We start from the raw sequence: 21,433 nt of genomic DNA, 5'->3' as shown, positions 1-21,433 counted from the left end.
TAAATAAATGAATCTTAAAGAATGTGAAAAGGACACTTTATACATTGTGATTATAACCTTGTAACAATGATTTATAGGGGAAAATATTAAGGAAATTATACCAAAATATGAAGTCAACTATGTAGTAGTGGAGTTATAAGTAACTTTCTCTTTTCCCTTTTTCAAAGATTCTGTAATATGGGTATATTACTTTAGCTTTACATTTTGAATAAGTACTTATGGAGGCTATGTAATAACATGGGGAACTGTTCATGGCAGAATGTTAAGCTTAAAATTAGAATAAAAGTAGTACTTTAGTATGTCTGCGAAAACATAAAATAAAAATGTAATATATGTAGACAAGAAGTGGAAGGGATATTAAGAACTGTCCCAATTTGGTTTTCCTGGGAAGCAGGCTCTGAGACTGAGTTGGATTCAAGACGTTTACCGGGGAGCCCTCAAGCTCAACACCTGGGAAAAGAGCCGGCAGGAGCAGGGTGGGCAGAGGAGAAGTCAGCTGAACTGGGCCTTTAGAGCTGTCCCCCACTGGGCCGGAATGCCTGCCACCCCACCGGTCACTGGACGTAGGCTCCCCTGAGGGCTGCCTGCTGACGACACACCCGGAAGCCGAGCCTGCAACTCCCTCCTCGAAGGGGAGCCTGAGCCACACATGCTCCCACCTGGGACAAAAACGTTTTGTAGAAAATGTCACTTCAAAACATTTTTTTTGGTAAACCCACTTTTAATTTTGTTACATCAAAAATTAATTTCTATAAAATGGGATGGTAACAGTGCCCGTCTCGCAGCGTTGCTGTGAGAGCCCGGAGCCTGGCCCGGGCGCTGGATGTGACGGTCCTTTGCCCTGCCTTTCCCTCACTCACACGGCGCTGCCGGCCAGTCGTCGTCTTTCCATCAATGCCAAGCCACCTGCCCTTATCTTTTGCTTTCTGCCCTTGAAAATAACGGGAAGGATGTGATGCTGGGGTCACACCCGCCGTCTGAGCATTCCACGACAAACAAGAGGCGACAGGGCAACACTCTAAGGGCGGGGAAGCAGCAGGATGAATGGCCCGGGCCCTTCACGGCTGCGGAGGTAGATGCCAGACAATCACGAGACCGCTTACTTCTGGACTCATTAAGTCAACAAATAGCCTCATGATTTAAGCTGCTCTTATTGGGCTTTGTTACTTGAAGCTAAAAGCATTTCTAACCAATATGTAGGGAAATAAGGATAGATAAAAGATTGGGATGAAAGAAATGCATAAAGTTTACAAGCTGACTCGAGTTCTGTAAGTTAGGGGAGTTGTGTGACTGAGAGAACTTAATAACAGTAACTTAATGATGACATCGCTTCTGACTGTTTCACACTGATCCATGGTTTAATTTTGTGAAGACCTCCATGCTCATGATGTGAAACAATAATCCCTCCTTTGCCTCTAAGCTATTTGAAGCAGGTATGTGGGGACAAAAGGATACTAATGAAATTTTCCATTTATTGGTGTCCTCCAGTGTGGCCATTAAAAAACAAACAAGCAAAAGCCTTTATTCAGTACGCTGAGATTCCTGGAACTTCTGTAAGAAGACTTACATCCTGACAGTTCCCAATATTACCTATAATTCTAAATGTAAGCTATTTATCTTTTCATCATTTGGCAGGTATGATCCCTTTGGGGTTGTAGAAAGAGACTTTAATCTTCACTCAGGAGAGCAGTGTGCACGTGACTTGCCCAGTGACTGGCTGTGGACCAGGAGGGAAGAAATTCAGAAACTAGAAGTGAAAATCACTTGTCAGAATTCTCCCAGCAAATGAGAAATTAAATGTCATTTTAGGAAGAAATGTCCTGTCGGAAGTCTATAGGAATAGACTTTAGTGCTCCTCAAATTTTTATTCTTCATCCTAAATCTCTCTAAATGCTGCTGCTTATCCGAGGTAAATTTCTAACTTTTATATTGTCATATATAAAAGGAGACAGCTACAGAAATGAGAGTTTCCTGATCATTATTTTAGATGAGCTTCAAGAATTGCAGAGTTCTGAATTGGAACGTTATGAAAAGGAACCCTGAGTGCCGGGGTTGGCTTTTAAGAACAGAGCGAATCCGTTTTCAGAGGCGATGGATGAAATGTGCAGCCCCAGCTCACCTGGCCACACAGGCTCGCACACATTTGGTGATGTCAGTTATTTAGCAAGATGCTCCCCCAGGTGGGTGACACATTTTTGGTTTTACTTACACCCTAAGTTCTGTTTTGTTCCGGCTCCTAATTTTCTGTGGATGACTGCACATTTGTCCCAATGATATGACTTTTGGGTTCATAGCCGAGGTCCACAGGCTTAGAGAAGCTGCTGCTGCTCTCTACTGGAGTCGGGCTTCTCCTCCCGGGGTCACCACTCCCCAGCTCAGATCTCCCGGCACATCTCCTCAGGCCTGTCTTTTGGCTGCTTACATGATTTTGCATTTATCTTTGACCCAGCAAGTGTCCTGCAATGAGGTCCACACTCGTCACATCCACGTCGCCGGACTCCGCTCTGAGGATCTGCCTGCTGCTTTCTCAGTGCCCTAGGTGAACCCCGGGGCCGGGCCGGCTGCGGATCAGTGCTACCAGGTCTCTGGGAACCGGGCGCTCCTGCTCCCCTCTGCGCAGGCCCCTCACCGCTGGCTGTGTTTACGTTTCCCCCGAGTCCCTCCATGCACCAGAGATGCCTTAGAAAATGCCCAGCATCACACACAAGTTAAGCAAGTGCAGTTTTACCTTCAGGGTGCCTACAGGCACTAAGAGACTAGTTGATCAGCAGAGAGAAAGGCCTGCACCAGCACAACCACGCAAACCCTGAACAGACGCGTCAAATGCATCATAGATTGAGTTACTTTTTTGACCCCAAGCCAGAGAACTTGGCATAGGAGGGACCAATTTTAATCTGGTATGAGAAAGATTAAGAGTTGGCAGAGAGATAAAGTAAAGCAAAGCTATAAACCAGCCCACCTCATCCCCGATTACAGACTATTCTTAGAGCTCTCTTTTTACTCTAAATGGGACTATGACAACACTGGGCAGTGTTTCCCAAAGTGTGGGCTAAGAGCCCTTTCTCCCAGAATCACAAGGGAGCTTATTTTAAGTGTAACTTTGTGGACTCCATCCCAGAGCTGAATCAGAATCACTGCGGGGGAGGGGAAGGGCTAGGGGGAGGGGGAGGGTTGGAAGGGTAGAGGGAGGTAGGGATGCTGGGAGTGTGTACTTTAACCAGATCCTAAAATCTGAGACCCATAGATATTAGGAATATAGATTTTAATAACTTCATCTGTGTTTCCCAAATGTGCCTGGACCCTGAGGTTCTTGTTCAGCAGACCCCCAGGCTCCTCCCTGGAGATGCAGGTCTGAGGCAGGGCCCTGGAATCGTGTTTCACAAGCGTCCCAAGTGATTTTTGTGATGGGGCAAGTTTGGGGAACTCTGATAAATAGTTGCTTAAAGCACATCTCAAGTTAAGACTCGATAATAATAAAGCTGACAGAACTGAGTCCTTACTACTGAACACTCTCCTGACTGTTCTCCTATGTTAGTTCACCTCAAAGTAATCACATGAGGTAGGTGTTTTCTGATCCCTGTTTCATGGGGGATCAAATGAGACTTAGCCAAAGTAGCTTGAGTGCTGGAGACAGAATTTGAACTCAAATCTCGGGAGCCAAAGATCCCTGCTCTTTCCCATTGGACTCGTCTGTCTTTCTTTATATACCAGACAACCACCAGAATGAGTGAGTTTTCTACTGCATTACACCTGAGAGATTTTCCTCTACTTGGTTTTGCAATTTTTAGAACAAGGACTTAATACTCGAGGTCATAAAATGTATTTCTCTTTATTTTGCAGTGTTTTTCTTACCAAAGCCTTATTTTCAGGTTTTCATTTTAAAAATAGTTTTTCTGATGTTCATATTATATATCAAATTTAGTTCTTTATCAGAACACCTGAAATTTGTTTCTACACCTTTAGTTTCTCCTCCAGGGACCTTGTTGACTTCGCCTCTGTCACAGCCCAGAATTCAGTATTATTGCTGCCAAGAGGGTAGAACAGATGTCACAAAATCTCCCTCTGAGCAGCTCAACAAAGATGCTTGGATTTTAGGAGGTCTTGATTTTTTTTTTATGATGTCTATTGATCATGCATAAATTTTGAGTCAGGCTAATCTCTTGAGTTCATGAACTAATTTTGAAATTTGCTGAAGGAAGTTCATAAAAAGCTATTTTCAGAAAACTTCCTATGCATACATATTGCCTGGAGCTGTGGTACATCAAAGAAAGGTTTGTGTCAGGGTTAGAGGAGAACATGGAATGGTCCCCCTCCCTAAAGGGGGGAAGGAGTTGAAGTTGATTTTATCCAAATTAATAGACAGTCTATGTTGTCTTTTTCTCATTCAAATTCAAAAGTGGAAGGAGGAGCCTGATGGTGGGCACACTGAGCCTAATTTGGAGTGTGGTGGCTTCTTGCAGGGTTATTTGGTTCTGGGAGGTCCCTGAGCAACTGAGCAATGGATCACAAGTAGTCCAAATGGACAGAAAAGACAAATTAAGAATTGTTCTTTAAAAATACTTGCATTTCTGTGACTAGATGAAACAGTGGCCTGTTTATTGAGAATGCTGTAGGCACCACTCAGGCCTGACTGCTTCAGTGTCCTCTTTTTGTCTTTGTTTTTTTCCTTTAAAAAAAGTTTTAACTTTATTGAGGTTATTAGCATAGAATACACTGAATGTATTTAAAGTGTAAATTTGATAAGTTTGGGCATATGTATACAGTTGGGAAGCCATCACCACAATCAAGACAGTGAACTGTGCACCACCAGCCAGTTTCCTTTTGTACCTGTACATACAATGGTACTTCGGTTGTCCAACGACTCCGTAGACGAACATTTCGTTTTACAAATACCATAAACCTGAAAGGAAATGCTTCGGTTTTCGAACATACCTCGGAAGTCGAACATGCCCCAAGGCTTCTGCTGAGGGCAAGATCCTGAGGCCTGCCTGTCAGCTGTGGGTCCCTCGGTTTTCAAACGTTTCAGAACTCGGTCTCCAGAACGAATCACATTCGAAAACCCAGGTACCACTGTAGTAGCCTTTTGTAATCACAGGCTCCCTCTCCATTCCTTGGCAACCACTGATCTGCTGTCTGTCACTATTGATTAGTTTGCATTTTCTAGAATTTTCTAAAAATAGAATCATACAGTATGTACACTTTTTACCTTGCTTCTTTCACACCACAAATTTATTTTGAGATCTAATTCACGTTGTTGTGTGTATTAATATTGAATTCCCTTCTTAGTGCTGCGTAGTATTCCATTGTATGAATGTGCCAAGGCTGTTTATCCATTCATCTGTTGATGGACATTTGGGTTGTTTCCAGTTTGGAGCCACTGTGAATAAAGCTGCTATGAATATTTGTTTAGACATATTTGTGGATATATGCTTTCATTTTTCTTGGGTAAATACCTAAGAAAGGAAAGGTGGGGTCATACAATAGATGCATGCTTTTTTTTCCCCAAAGCGGTCGTGCCATTTTCTGTTCCCACCAGCAGTGAATGAGAGTTCTGGTTCTTCTGCATACTTGCCAACACCTAGTATGGTCAGTCTTTTTAATTTTAGGCATTCTAGTGGATGCATGGTGGTATCTCATTGTGATTTTAATTTGCGTTTCCCTAATGACTTATATTGAGCATCTTTTCATGTGCTTATCTGTTTTCCATACGTTTTCTTCAGTGATACATTTGTTCAGATCATTTGCCCACTTTTTAAATAGTGTGTTTTCTTATTTGTGAGTTTTGAGAGTTCTTTTTACATTCCAGATACAAGTTCTTCATCTATCATGTGATTTGCAAACCAATTCCCCCAGTCTATGGCTTTTCTTTTTATTCTCATGGACCTTTGTGGAGCCTATTAATTAGAGAAATCTAATCTTTCAGCAGCCTGGGTGTCCCAGGCCCCTACTACAGTACCAGTGTGAACTATTCTCCATGGGCAAATGCAGAAATCCAAGGGTCTTCTCAAATGATAAAGACCACCTACTTTTTAAAGGCTAATGTAGTTCACTGACATTTTCCTATCTACAAAAACTATGGTGGATAAAGCATGTGAACGACACCTATTTCAATCTATTCTACAATGACTGGGTCCTATCTCTAGGGCATGACAGTTTCATGACATTTCTTAAGCCTTCGGGGAAAAAGGAATGTTTGCAATTGATCCTATCAGGGGTGATCTGAAGGTGCAGACATGATCCACCTAATTCAAATGTATAACAGTTACCTGCTTCTATTGAGCAAACCACAGCCAAAGAGTATGTGCTTTCAGGAGACAAACCTTCCCAGTTGCCTTCATGGTGCCCAGAAGGGTGTACATAAGACAGAAAAGATTAATAAATCCTTGTTGACTTTTCCCAACAACGCACAGTTTGTGACATAATCCAGAGATGTTTATTTCCAGCGTGAACTTATTTTTCCCCCGTCTTCTGCTTTGTTCCCCTGAGTAATTTCTATTCTGAAAGGTGCTCTTCTCAGCCTGCTTGTGATCACCTTGGATATTTTTATACAGGTGCAAGGAGACCTCATGAAACAGTCGTGTTGGAAAGGCAGTCATTTCATTTGTCCTAGACGTGGAAATTTCTGTCCTCTGGGTAGGATGGTTCTTTTGAAGATGCAGCCAGATGTGACCCAACTGGGGAAGCTGAGGCTGCCTGTGACGAGCCAGGGCTTAGGTCCAGAGAGCTGCCCACTGGGCAGGCGGGGCTGGGGGAGGCTTTGGTACTCGAAGAGCCCCAACCCCTTTATCCCTCCTTGTGCTGCTTCCAAGAAAAGCCCAACATGGGGGCCAATGGGCTGTGGCAGCTGTCCCGGCAGAGTCAGCAGAAGCAGGCGGCACCCAGACGTCCGGGCTAAGGGAGGGTACGAAGGAAGTCTGCTGAATTACAGGGACAGGGCCGAGGCTCTGAGGCCAGTGCACACGTGCAAGGGGAAGGAAGCTCTGAACCAGGGCTGCCTGACAGGCACAGGCACTCAAACCTCATCCTTGATTCTAATTTGTTCCATATGCACATGGCTAAATCTGATGATTTTTTTTTTAAGATTTTTAAATTGATTTTTAGAGAGAGAGGAAGGGAGAGGAAGAGAAGGAGAGAGAGAAACATTGACGTGAGAGCAGAACATCCATTGGCTGCCTCTGCACACCCACCACCGGGGATCGAACCCAAAACCTGGGCACGTGCCCTGATGGGGAATCAAACCAGCAGCCCTCAGTGCACGGGACAGTGCTCACCCAACTGCGCCTCACTGGCCAGGGGGCTAAACCTGATCTTTTGATTAAGAAATCCACTCATTCATCCATTTTCTCATTCATTCATTCATTCATTCATTCATTCATTCATTCATATCATTGATTTGGTGAATTAGTCAGTCACTCAACAAACATTTACTGAGTGTGCCATATGTGCTAGCAACTTTGCTAAACGCCAGAGAAGGGAGCATATCAATAAACCGGACTGTACACTAACAAATTTAAGATATAAAAATATCTCTAAATGAAAGTAATCCCTTTTTGAGAAGCCCAGTGAATAATTTACATTCAGATGGGGGTTTTTTGTAAATAAAAAATGAAGGCTAATTTAAAATGTGAGATAGAAAGAAATGTTTGTCTATGGTCCAACAGGAATTCTCTTTATTTATATACAGGGTGGGGCAAAAGTAGGTTTATAGTTGTAAGTACGTAAACACAGTTTTTTCTTGTATTATTATTTATTGGATTATTTTCCATATGAACAACTGTAACCTTGCGTTTGCCATACCCTGTATTGATGGACCTTAGGTTGTTTCCGTATCTTGGCTATTATGAATAATGCTACAACGAACATGGGAATGCAAAGATCCAGTTTTCCAGTTGGATATATACTCAGAAGTGGGGTTTCTAGATCATATGGTAGCTCTATTTTTAATTTTTTGAGGAACCTCCATACTGTTTTCCATAGTGGCTGCACCAATTTACATGCCCACCAACAGTGTACAAGGGTTCCCTTTCCTTCAAATCAGAGGAGCATCTAAAGAGCCTTTAAATAACTGTGGACTGCCTGCTTTGATATAATACCTAAATTCAACTGCGGCAGTTTCTTAAAGGAAAGCTGCACTGTGGAATCTGAAATATCAATGAACTTTTAGACTCTGCAACATTAAAACCCACTGGTCTACCTTGCACTTTAAGTGGATCTTTTACTCATGCATATTTTCACCAGATCACATACTGGTAAATATTAGCTCACTAAACTGTGCAGGTTTTCCAAAGGTTGATATAAAAAAATTATACAATATAGAAAAAAATCATATTTATTAATATCTCCATCAATCTCATCAAAAATATCGTATTGAGAAGCTGTCAAAGTCACAGTAGAAGATACAAGTTTTCCAAGATTCTAATCTCTTGAAAGTTGAAACTTACTCATTAGCAAAAATGGTGAATTAAATACAAAATCAGCAAAAACTGTCAGTCCTGGCAGTGACAGGTTACTTTGTTAATTTTCCAGAAAATGTCTGCAAAATAAACCTGTCTGAATAACCGTAGTGTTTATGTCTCTTGTTATTTCAAATATAAATGGTCTTCTATAAATTCAGGAGCCAGCTCAGCTTGTAATTCAAAGTGATTTTCCTTGAAACAACTGTCTTCCGTCAGTGAACAGCAGAAATGTGTTATGTATACTCACCATTTCGTCACCCACAATATGTTTCTGCCCTTTCGTGAAATTGCATTTTTTTCCTGGGTGCATGTGATGTTGAAGAATATCCCAGCTGGTGCAGGGCAATTACCTTAATTTGTATTAAAGCACCAGCAGTTTTACCCACCACTGCTTTTGTGTCTTCGATAAAATGCCAACACATTTGTTCCAAGGATAAACCGTAAGATTCAAAACAGTTTTCCAACACTTTGAATATTTCAGTGCCACCGTGGCTTGGTGCTGAACAGTCACGTACAGAAAACCTCCTTTGTGCTTATTAGCGCTGATACCAGATGCGCAGGCAAAAAGCAAGTCGTGTCTGCAGCCGCACCTGCAGACGAAGGCCTGGAAGGCAGAAGCACAAGTCTGCAGAGGAGAGGCTAACTTGGCCTTCGTGTTTGTAGCTAAATCTTTAATCCGCCCAGTTGCCATACATTGGAAACTGAACTGCTGTGCTTTCCTCTGCTTGCGTTTCCTCCCACAGGTACTCAGCCTTGTCTGACTGTCAAATTGTTAAAGGCCCTACTTGTTGCTCAGTTATTGCTTTTGCTCCTCCAGTCACATGACCGGTCCTGGAAGATGATTTACAAAGTTTTCATTTCCAGTTCCAAAAGTTGTAACAAATACTTTTTGGTATATAAAGAGCTCTTCAAGTCAACACTTAAAATATTCAATTATTTCTTCTTTAAACTCTGAGTTATTGGTCTCAAAATTGGCAGCTCAAAATTAGCAATAGAGAGTAACAACTGAGTTGACACTGTCTATATTATCTGAAAAGCTCCTGTTACATAGAACACAACTGGCAAATTATTAACATCTATAAAGTGGGGGAAACATAGCTTTTGTGATTTGTTCCATTTGCAGTTTTGCACAGTCTCTATGGAGAGTCAGAGAATTCTGTATTTCAGTTTTCAACATTTTTAGAAATGAATGGTACAACTGTGGGTTGAGAAAGCAAATCTTCTAATCATTTTATGCCCTTAACTCTTTTTTAAATGTAAGAGCTATATTATAAATTTTTATCTTACAATAAAATTACTGAATTCTAAAATATTAATAAAAATTTTAAATGTTTTCAATAAAATATTTAAAATATTGCAGAATTGCACATATATGGTCTCATTTATACAAAATTATATATGTGTGTTTATCTAAACAGAGAAAATACCTGTTAGCATGGCCACTACATGTTAATGGTGCTCATTTCTGAGTGGTAGAACTTTAGCCTTTTTTTTTCTTTATGCTTTTCTGTATTGTCTAAATTTTTTTACCATGTATTATTTACAGCATTTGAAAGCTATTTTCCTTATTCGTTGTGGGGAGGGGACCCCATTCCCAATGGTCACTGTGCAAACACCTTGGCTGCCGCTTTGGGATGCGCTGAAGAAAAGATGAGAGGGGGTAGTGAGTGATTTGATAAGTATGCCTGGAAGTAACTGGGAGGGAAATTGTCCAAAGTAATCAGAGCCCACAAAGGTGGATTTGAATACCAAAACATGACTATTTTAATTTACTAAATAACTGTCCAAGCCCACTGGAATATCATCTCACTCTCTTCCAAATCACAGAGCTGATTTGAGAAAACAGACGATAGAGTCAGAGACGATGGAACTGGACAGGAACCCAGAGATCACCTGGCCCAGCCCTGTCATGTCACAGACCAGAACACCGGGCTCCAAGAGGAGGAAGGATGTCCTCCCCGTCACGGAAAATCTTGGCGTGTGTGTGTGTGTGTGTGTGTGTGTGTGTGTGTGTCAGAGGCCTGGCATTCAGTCCGCATTAGCGCCCCGGTCTGTCAGCCCTGGAGAGTGTCCCATCTCCTACGCTCCATCTCTCCCTTATCGACATCACCAAAACTTTCTGTAAGCTTCCAAGATCTCTGCTTACCCTGGTTTAATTACATTTTACTCCACAAATTTTGTTTCTTTCAGAGCGGCCACCCCATTCTTACACACGTGTGATATCTAAGTCTTACCGCAGAATGAACAGCAGTGTAGGCGGTGGTGTTCGTGCTTATCAGTGTCAACTGCAGATCAAATCTTATTTCCTGATTCCAGAGTTCAGTCTGATGAACCCATCATTTCTATTCCTTTAATGTATCTGCTGTAAGAATCATCAGATGGGGGAAAGTGACCTGGGGCAGTAAGCAATAGATTGGGAGGAAATGAGGGAAATAATAAAAAATCTATGGAAGCAATATCCATTGCCCTAAAAATAAATTGCTTAAACCTACAAAATATAAAGCTAAATTGTACTGAATGTGGCTGCTTAGTCATCTGAAAATACTTTTAGAAACAGTTGGGGTATGTGTTAGGGTTTTTCAGAGAAATAGAGCCAACAGGAGATAAATAGATTAGTAGAGAGAAAGATATAGATAAATATATATTTATAAAGATATATAAATATATATTTCTCTATAGCGCCATCTATCTATCTATCTATCTATCTATCTATCTATCTATCTATCTATCTATCATCTATCTATCCATATTTATATATGGAGAGACAGACAGACAGACAAGCTGAGTGCTGTGCATCAGTTACCAGTCTCAGGGGAACCAGATTACCATCTTCACATGAACTGATGTAAATGTAAGAAATTCTAATACAATGTTCCTATATTTCTTACAGCAATAGCTTTGAAGTTTAGGTCCTCCTCTGTGCTGACTCTAAGCACGTGGTGGGGTCAGCCTGCGGGTAAACCAGCGTGGATTCCATCCCGTTTTCATGTCCTAACACCTGGTTTTACAGATCAAGTCAGCCTAGGCCCCAATCCCCAACCACCTGGTCTCACTTAGCTGATACTTTCTTCTAGAAATGACAATGTCGGTCAGCAAATGGCATGGTCCAGATTCAGACAGAGAGAGATCTTATCTCCAAATAAGTCATTTGAAAGCACATGCGGGCGGCAAACCAGTCAGGTTAGATGGGAGCAGATGGCCCGTTCTTGGGGTGCTCTGGTCGGCCCTGGTGCAGTGAGTGGCACTGTTCCCCTTGGGAGAGGGCTGAGGCACCACCAGCCCTTCCCATTAATATAGGTTCACCCTCCCCTCCTTCCTGCCTCCTTTCCCATTCCTAGAGTGTTTTAGTGGGAACACTGGCTCCTTTGTGGGCCTGGCCTCGCTGCCTCTATCCAGCCCACCAATCCTGTCACCCCTCTGGCACTAACTTCTCTTACCCACCCATGCCCACTTTGAAAGAGATTCCATCAGCTTGAAACCCTAAACTTCAATTCTTCCTCTAGGAATCCTGTTATGACTCCCTAAGGCTGAATGAGGGATTCTTTCTCTACTCATCTCACAGCAACCTTTGCACATTTCTAATGTGGCATTTATTGTCACGCACCGTAATTGTTGGCCGGCTTATCTGTACACATTAAACTAGGAGCTTCTTGACTTAAAAATAAATTCCATTATATTGAGGGATGGAAGAATCAGTCCAGAGTGAGCTCAGAGGACATCAGAAAGGACCAAAGGGACCATATTGATGAGTGGCAATAAAGACTTATATGCACCAACTCTCCCCAAACATAGCACTTGAGTGCTTGCAGACACCTGAGGCAGGGACATCCTGCCAACTGTGTGGGTCGTGGCTACATGTGGGTAGGAGCTCATCAAATAGGCAAAATGCCAGATGCTGAAAGAACTCAGCCCATGGATTGTGACTCAGAAATAAATTATATAGACAGTTGTTGCTTCCTTATTTTCTTTTTCCTTGACTGTTATGCAATGAATGAGTTCTGCAGTGAATCACAGCATTAAAAAAAAATTCTTTTCCTTTGCCTCTGAGATTTCACAGGCATTCATTATGCAACAAAAACATTAATAGTCTCTGAAAACATTCCCCTAGAACACTCCTTCTAGCGCTTTCCAACTCGCTCAGAAGAAGGGTTTCAAACACTTTTCCTTTAATGAACAATTTGAATCCAGCCCTTCTCTGAGGAAATGCCAGTCTCAATTTTTCTTGGTAATTTCATTTCAGGAATAGACCATTGTCTTCTGTTCTCCCCCTTTGCTCCCTAGTCCCAGGAAGAAAAGGCGGCCTAGTAACACATCCATGGTCAGGAGCTAATACAGGTAAGAGCAAAAGTAATGAGACTGGGAACAAAAATGCATATATGCATAACCGATGGACACAGACAACAGGCCTTCACCACACCATTGTCTGTGTTCATGGGTTATGCATATATGTATGTACATTCTTTGGTTAATCTCCCCACCCAATACCCCACCCCTGCCTTCTCTCTGAGATTCGTTCTTTAAAAACACTAATAAAAGCTTTGAAAAGATTGATAAGAGAACTAGTAAGTAATGGGAATGGGGAAAATGGCCTTAACTACAGATATATGAAAAACAAGAGAATACTTTGAACAAATTTTTCTAGTAAATTAGAAAAGTTAGATGAAACAAATCCTAGGTAAATACATTGGTAAACTGACTCAAAGGAAAAAAAATCACAGAATCCCTGTTCCAGTCTAAACTGCGTGCCCTCCTCCTAACCTCCCCCAGAATTCACGGGGTATATTGAAATTCTCACCCGAAAGGTAATGGTTTTAGGAGGCCGGGCCTCTGGGAGAGGCTTAGGCCCTGAGAGTGCAGCCTTCCTGAAGAGGATTAGTGCTGTTACAGAAAAGGACCAGAGACATCTCTAGCCCGTCCTGCCATGTGAGGACACAGCAAGAAGGTGACACCTATGGCCCAGGAAGAGGCCCTTCACCAGAATGTGACCATGCAGGTGCCTTGATGTTCGACTTCCAGCCTCCAGAACTGTGGGAAATACATTTCTGTCATTTATAAATTACCCACTCTGTGGTTTTTGTTATAGCAGCCCCAAGGGGCTGAGACAACCCCAGATAAACTTAAAAATATTAAAGACAATCAATCAGGAATATAAAAATCTGCCCATGGAATCGGGAAGGGAGAAAAAACAGTTTTACAAATGAGATCTATCGACTGCTGAAGGAACAGATACCTGCCATATAGGAATTTTACCTTAAAATAGAAGACGATGAAGAATTGCTCACCCCAAAACACGTTATATGACTGGTATGACTCTGACATTAAAACCAGGTACTACTGCCCTAGCCGGCTTGGCTCAGTGGCAGAGTGTCAGCCTGAGGACTGAAGGGTCCGGGGTTCGTTCCCAGACAAGGGCATGTACCTTGGTTGGGGGCCCCCATTGGGGTGCGTGCAGGAGGCAACCAATCGCTGTGTCTCTCTCACACTGATGATTCTCTCTCTCTCTCTCTCTCTCTCTCCTTCCACTCTCTGAAAAGCAATGGAAAAAATATCCTTGGGTGAGAATTGAAAACAAACAAAGAAACAAAAAGAGATACTACTTTTATTTAAAAAATAAAGATAACATGCTAATCTCACTTATAAATATTGATAAAAGCATCCTAAATATAACCAAAGGAAACTTAATGATTAAAAAACAATAACAATTTTGATGCAAATAGGATTAGTCCAAGAATATGAGTTAAGTTTAGAAAAATCTATTGTTTTTATCTATGTCTATATTTTATCTATTATCACATTAGCAGATTAAAAGAGAAAAACAATAAAACTATTTCTATGGTATACATATTCCCACCATACTGATACAAGCTAGCAACCTGTTTAACAACCAGCTAAAGAAATTCCTGAGAATTTCACAATGGACTTCCATGAGCTGGTATGAGGCAGCTCCAGAACACTACTGATTCTAGATAACTGGCCACCTAGTTGAAAGAAATAATTGGATCTCTACATCATACCATATGTGAACATTAATTTCAGGTCAACTAAATACCTGACATGTAAAAAGCAAAGGTAGGTGTGAAAAGCAAAAGTTAGAAAAGTTAAAAAAAAAAAAAAAAAAGTTGTATGTCTTTTTCATCCCTGGGTAGGAAAGCATTCTTAGGTGGTATGAAAAACACAAGCCACAAAGGGAAAGCTTGATACATCACCTAATTACATTTAAAATAAACATTTCTGAGCATTTTTTAAATGCCTCACTTAAAAAGTGAAAGGACAAGTCAAAGACCAGGATAAAACATCTGCAACTCATATATATTCAAAACTTTTAAACAATTGCTACAAATCAATGAGAAAAAGATAACCCAATAGAAAAAGAGACAAAAACATATGCATTTAGTTTAGAGCAGAGAAAAATCTCAATGCAACAGAAGGAAAAAGGAGGAAAGGAAGGGAGGGAGGGAAGAAGGAAAAGACACTCAGTCTCTCTCCTGGGGTTCAGACTGGAAAGCAACATTGACATCCAGTCTTCCAATACAGGCATTTAAAAAACTTTTTTTAAATTTATTGATTTTTGAGAGAGAGGAAGGGAGGGGGAGAGAGAGAAACATGGATTTGTTTTCCCACTTGTTCACGCCCTGGATGATTCTTGTATGTGCCTTGCCTGGGGCTCCAGCCCACAAACTTGGCTTATCAGGGCTGATGCTTTAGCCAGCTGAGCGACCTGGCCAGGGCTCATACAGGCATTTTAATGCAGAGGCTATGGAAACCCCAAAGGTAAGACAACCGAGAGACATAACTGCAGGAATCTCTGGGCTGGAAAGGAAAGAGACGGTGTTTTCTGAAGCCAGGGTCTGGGGCCACCCGCAGGCACTGGATGGAGGGGGCGCCACGCGGGAGAGTTGCAGCCACCACAGGGACTGGACAGTGGGAGCCGGGACCGGGGAGGAGATGAAGCACTGACAGAGGCTCCTCCAGAAACAGAGTGGCTGGAAAGAAAGACCTGGCTCCTCTCCTAGTCACACTAGCCCAACGTAAATGGACGCTGGTAGACAAGGGACCTGGGAACTGTCCTTTCGGAGATGCGTCCCCTTCAGGACAGAAGAGGGGAAAGATCCGAGAGCAAACAGGAACATGCCCAACACACCAGGGGCATGAAAGGTAAAGTTACAGTGACACCACTTCATATCCATTAGATCTGGAATATTTCTAAAGAAAAAAAAATAAAAAGCAGTTTCAGGATATGAATAGATGAGACTTCTAATACATTGGTAGTAAGCAGATAAATTGACACACCAATATTGAAAATAGGTGTTTCTGGGGGATGGGGGCTTATCTCTAGTAAGATTGAAGGTGTACACATCTGTAACCTAGAAATTCTACTCCTAGGTATAAATTCCAGAGAAAATTCTCACGTATATGCACAAGATGACATGTACAAGAATATTAACTATTTAGGGATGGTAAAAAATTGAGAATTTAAATGTCCATCAATATAACACTTTTTTAAATTATATGTTCATACAATAATAAAATACTCTATCACAGTTAAAATGAATGAACTAGTAGTAATACATGTATCAACACGGATTTATCCCCCACACCACGCCATTAAAACAAAGCAAAGAGCAGATGGCCAAATATAATATCATCCAGATAAAGTTTAAAAACATAAAAGACAATTCCATATTTTGCACGGGGATATTGTTTAGGACTGTGCATATAAATACAGTATAAAGACAAGTACAGGAATGATAAACACAAAATTCAGTGACCCTGGGATTGGTAGAGAGGAAAATGGGATCACGGAAAGGTCCCAGGAGCATTTGGCAACATTTAAAGGCTTGTTTCTCAAGCTAGGTAAGCAATATTGGCCTGCTCATTACATTTTCTCTCTGCCTTTTTGTGTGTCTGATATGTTTGATTTTTATTAAAAGGATAACAGCCCGGCCAGTGTGGCTCAGTGGTTGAGCATCAACCCATGCACCAAGAGGTCACCAGTTCAATTCCCGGTCAGGGCATATGTCCCGGTTTGGGGCTCGATCCCCAGTGGGGGAACTGCAGGAGGCAGCTGATCGATATTGATGTTTCTCTCTCAGCCATGTTTCTATCTCCCTCTCCCTTCCTCTCTAAAATCAATAACAACATATTTAATAAATAAAAGGATAAGAAAGCCCTGACATCAAATTACTTTATTACTCAACTAAAAATATTATCCTAATGTTTATCACAACTCTGAAATGTGTTTATAAGAACCTGTAACACACAGCTGGTATGAGAGAGCAATGGTTCATAGATTGTCCAATAAATAATTATTCCCTATGTTTCTGAACTTACAAAGAACTTGTAAGCTTTCCCTGAAAAGTTCAGCTTCTTTGTTTCATCAAATACATAAAAAGCTAGAACATTTTGAGATAGAATTAGTGGCTAACATTTATTAAGCAACTCTTCTGGGCCAGGTGCCCATCATCCCACTGTACATAGAAGGAAACCACAGCACCAACAGAGTAAGTCCATTTCCCAAAGCCACCCAGCTCATCAGGGGCAGAGCAGGAACCAGAGACTTCTCCACACCCTCTTCTGTCCCTCCTGGAGCAGCCATTATTTTTCTGTCTCCCTTCTGAGTAATTTTTTAAAACAAGTATAGATAAAACAAGACTGCTTCCAGACCTCTCCATAATGGGATCTTTCTAATTTCACAGACTGGAAAACAAAATGCAGAGGGCTCCCTTGGGAGAAGGGGGGCCTCCCTATCAGAACACTGGGTTCTGGGGCCCTGTGGCACTCCTTCCAGCTGTGTGACCTTGGGCCCAGGCATCAGACAAACTGAATTCCAGTGCTGGCCCCACCACTTTACCTTACTTAGCTTCTTTGAGCCTTCATCATTGTGTTTGTCTGGGGGAGTTAAATGGAAACACACACAGTGGCTGGTCCATACCCTCTCTGAGACTGTCACCAAATGGGCGGAGCCAATGGTGTCGTCTCTTCCCAACTCCACATCCAGTCACCTCATACTGACATTTGCCATCGTGAAAACTAGTTGCTAAACATTTACCAGTAACCACTGCAGTGTTGCTGGAAGTTGCTTTGCCAATTGAAAAGCACTATATAAGTATTAGATTACATATGTAACATTTATATAATATATATAAGCTTTCATGGCCAAGAGAACAAAAAGGAGAAACTTTAGGGCTGAAAACACCACCACAAGAATGTTTTCTCCATCTCACAGAACACCTTGTGCAGGACCAAGGTGAAGGCCGTCCTCTGCAGTCCACGCCAGTTCGGTGGGGCTCCAAGAAACCAGGAGTTTCCCAGAGTCACAAAGCACAAGGGGCAGAGCTCCAGGGCTGTGCTGCTGAGTGAGGAGGCGGTATCTTCCCTCCTAACTTTAGACTGTGTTGTGCTCCTGAAACCCTGCTGAGCACAGGGAATCCCACCTTTGGGCCCTCGGTTTCCTTTCCGCATCCTAACTGGGTGAGAGAGTGTCTCTGCTTCTAATAGTTGGTTGTGCAAAATTCCCACCTCGCCGAAGGTTTACAATAACAAATTCAAGATTTAAAAATATAAGTATCTATATTAACAAACACCACACTTAATATCTGAATGGTAACAATGAAAATCTACATGCTGCATAATGATTTCTGTGATTTTTTTTCCTAAACAGCACAAGAATGCGGCTAGTCTGAGAATTACCTTGTGACAATTCTTACATAAGTAAAACATTAACTTGCTCAGAAAGTGAGAAATCCGCAGCATAACAAACACCTGAATGTATTTTCCTGAAAATGTCAGCGGCCTTTTCCCTCAGACATGCTCAAGGAGCAATCGCAGAGCACGAATAATGGCTTTTCCCAGCACAGTCTAAATGAGAGGAAATAGAATCCTAATGAGGTCTTCGCAGGCTGCCTGGGCAAATACTACAATAAACACCCGCCCCTCGCTATTCTAATCACCAGGGGCTGAGACAGTTAATTAGAAAATCCTAAGTCAGAACATAAGCTCTTTGAATTCGAGAAAGGCAGTTACCAGCGCACTTTCAGGTCTACCTCCAAGTCTCCGGTTGCTGCAGAGCAACAGACAGTGTGTACTACAACATGGAAATGGTCTGTCCCATTGCCTTCATGGCTGAGCTGTGACCTCCATCATCTACTGTGTTTCCCAGTGAAGCAGAGTTGAAGGTGTCACATCATTGTCCTGCTGCCATTAGCCGCCTGCCTCCCAGGCCTGTCCCCTCGGGAAAGTCCCCTCCACTCTGCCACCAGAGTTCTCTCCCTAGGACTTCAGTCATTCACATGTCAACTTTACAGTTACTTCATGTACTATTATTTACTTTACACTTTTATTTTGTTCAAAACTAAATCGGTGCATGTCTCTAAGCTTGTTCATGCCCTGCACACAAACAGCTGTGAAAGCACAAATAGGATTTACTGTCACAACAGAAAGTGCTCACAAAACATATCTGATAAAGGACTTGCACATGGAATATGTAAAGGACGCTTACAACTCAGTAACAAGAAAAACAATTCAACCTAAAAATAGTAAAAGATAAACAGACACCCTACAAAAGACAATCCATGGCCAATAAGCATGATAATATGTTCAACATCACTGGACATCACAAATGCGAATTAAAACCCCAATCAGGTACTAACACTAAAATGTAAGATTAATAATTCAGTTAGTGAGAACGTGGAATAACTGAAACTCTCATGCTGGCAGGAATGTAAAATGGCATGATAGTTTGTCAACAAAACAAAACTCTGTCATTTCCTTAAAAGTTTGAAATAGTGTATTCAAAAAGCATGATTATCTAACTAGTATACTTAGCTGCATCTGACCTAGAAATCTACGCAGAATAAAATAGGGTTAAAATAAAGTTAAATATACAGTTACCATAGAACCCAGCAGTTTCATTTCTGATTATTCATACAAGAGAAATGTAAACACATGTCCCCCCAAAGATTTGGACATGAATGTGCTCGGGATGGGGACAATGGGAAGCCTCTCTCTACGCGGCACGCCGTTCCAGGAGCCAAGCAGTTGCTGGCGGGCTGGGGGCAGCGGCCCGGCCCACCCGGCTTGCTTCTCCTGGCCCAGGACCACTGCCTCATTGCAGGGCCCGGGGGGGTGCTGCACCCTACGCAGGGCCCCCATTCCACGAGTGGGGATCGGGCAGCAGAACAGAACCAGAAAAGAAAACAAGTCTTTGCATTTAGATAGCTCACTCTGGCATTGTCTGAGGTCTGCCACGCTGGCAACCCTGGGTGAAGATAATTCACAGGAAAACCAAAGCAGAAAGATACCAAGAGACTGGGACCCGTGGAGGTTTCACTTTTCCTTTTTAATAGCTTAGCCCCAATTCTAAATATTATAGACCAGACGGAGCCTGGTTCATCCGCCCAAAGGTGGGGGTCTGTGGCTATCAACAGATGCAGCCCCAAACTAGTTTAGGTCAAGTTCATGGGGCAGAGTAGGGGGACCACAGAGGGGGCTGTAGCCCGGTGTCTGCCAGCATAATGAAGCTGAGCACAGGCACACCTCATTTTACTGCTCTGCGCTTTATTGTGCTTTACAGGTGTTGTATTTTTCTTTACAAGTTGAAGGCAAGACCCTCCTCTAGCGAAAATATTACTCCTCACTTTACCGCAGTGGTCTAGAAGCAAACCCCCAGTATCTCCGAGGCATGCCTTATTTCGGAGTGTGAAAACTCCTCTCGCTACTCCCATTTAATTAAGGTGAACCGTGAGGGCCCATAGCGATAGCTACAAAAAACAATTATCTTACCGTGGACAAGTTTCTCTCTGTTCTTAGAGACTGTGGTAAGCAGAATGGCTCCCCAACGGTGTCAACACCCTAATGCCTGCAACCTTTGAAAACGTTAAATGGCAAAAGGGACTTCACAGCTGTTGTTACAGTTTCAGAGGAGGAGGTTCTCCCAGGTGACCTGGGTGGGCCCAATCTCACCACGTGAGGCCTTAAAAGCAGCAAACTTTCTCCAGCTGGGGCGAGAAAGAGAGCAGAAGGGAGGTTCGGGAGATGAGAAGCAGAGAGGACCTGGACCCACCTGACACTGCAGGGGACACGCAGACTGCGTGAGAAGGGATGTGGGCTGCAGTACAAGCAGGCTGGTCCCCAGCTGACGGCTAGCGAGGAAATGGGGAGCTCCTGCTGCCGCAAGGCACCGAATTCTGCCAGCAACTTGAATGAGCCTGGAGGCACTCTCCCCAGGGCCCCCAGAGAAACGCCCAGCCCCCTGACAACCCCATTCCAGCCTTGTGAGGTCGGCAGAGGACCCAGCTGAGCCCGGTCGTGCCCAGACTTCTAAGCCGGGTAACTATGAGATAATACATGGGTGTTGTTTTAAGCCACTGAGTTTGTTGATTTGTCCTGGGGACAATAGAAAACTAATACAGTAACACTTTAAAAAAAAAAAAAAAGCAGCAAGCAGAATTCTTAAGCAACAGTGACTTTGACTATCATCTCTTTCCTCACTGCAATTATAGGATGAGGAGTCTTCGAGTTCATGGCTCAAGCACAATAGTTACAATCTATAGTCCCATCTGTGCCCCACTGTGTATGGCTGTATTCTGCGGGGGACGGAGGCTCTATTTAGGGGATTTTCTCTCCAAGGCATGGAAAATGGGTTTGAGTGAGATCAAGACTGCAGCAGGAAGGCCAACGATCAGGCTCCTGCACTGGCCCAGTGGAGGGGAGATGGGCGTGGTTAGCTGGTACGGAGAAGGTCAGGTTGGAGAGGGAGACACTGGTACCCAATGGGTCTGGGAAGGCTGGGGAGGTGGAAAGTAGTGCCAGTGAAGTAAAGATGGAATTAAAGAGGAGGAACAGACTTGGGGAGAGATGATCATGGTGGAAGTTTAGTTTGGGACATGCAGCGTTTGAGGGCTTGTGGAAGGGACATGGAGATGGTATCCAGCAGGGAAGTGGATATTGGAAGCTGATGCTCAGCTGATTCTCAATTT

The 21,433-nt window shown here is 42.6% G+C and overlaps 1 protein-coding gene across 1 annotated transcript in view; it reads right to left on the bottom strand.

Annotated features, from left to right (window-relative positions):
• The window catches only part of MRAP2 (melanocortin 2 receptor accessory protein 2), a 77,763-nt gene extending 57,305 nt beyond the window's left edge, over positions 1 to 20,458 (bottom strand). Inside the window, exon 1 of the mRNA XM_016207326.2 lies at positions 20,238 to 20,458. The gene's annotated coding sequence lies outside the window, so the exon portion shown is untranslated. The remainder of the gene's footprint in view (positions 1 to 20,237) is intronic.
• Between the last annotated feature and the right edge of the window lie 975 nt (positions 20,459 to 21,433).

This window comes from Miniopterus natalensis, chromosome 5 (genome assembly GCF_054644295.1).
Source record: "Miniopterus natalensis isolate mMinNat1 chromosome 5, mMinNat1.hap1, whole genome shotgun sequence".
In the NCBI taxonomy this organism is placed as follows: Eukaryota; Metazoa; Chordata; class Mammalia; order Chiroptera; family Miniopteridae; genus Miniopterus; species Miniopterus natalensis.
This window is presented reverse-complemented; position numbering and strand designations above follow the sequence as displayed.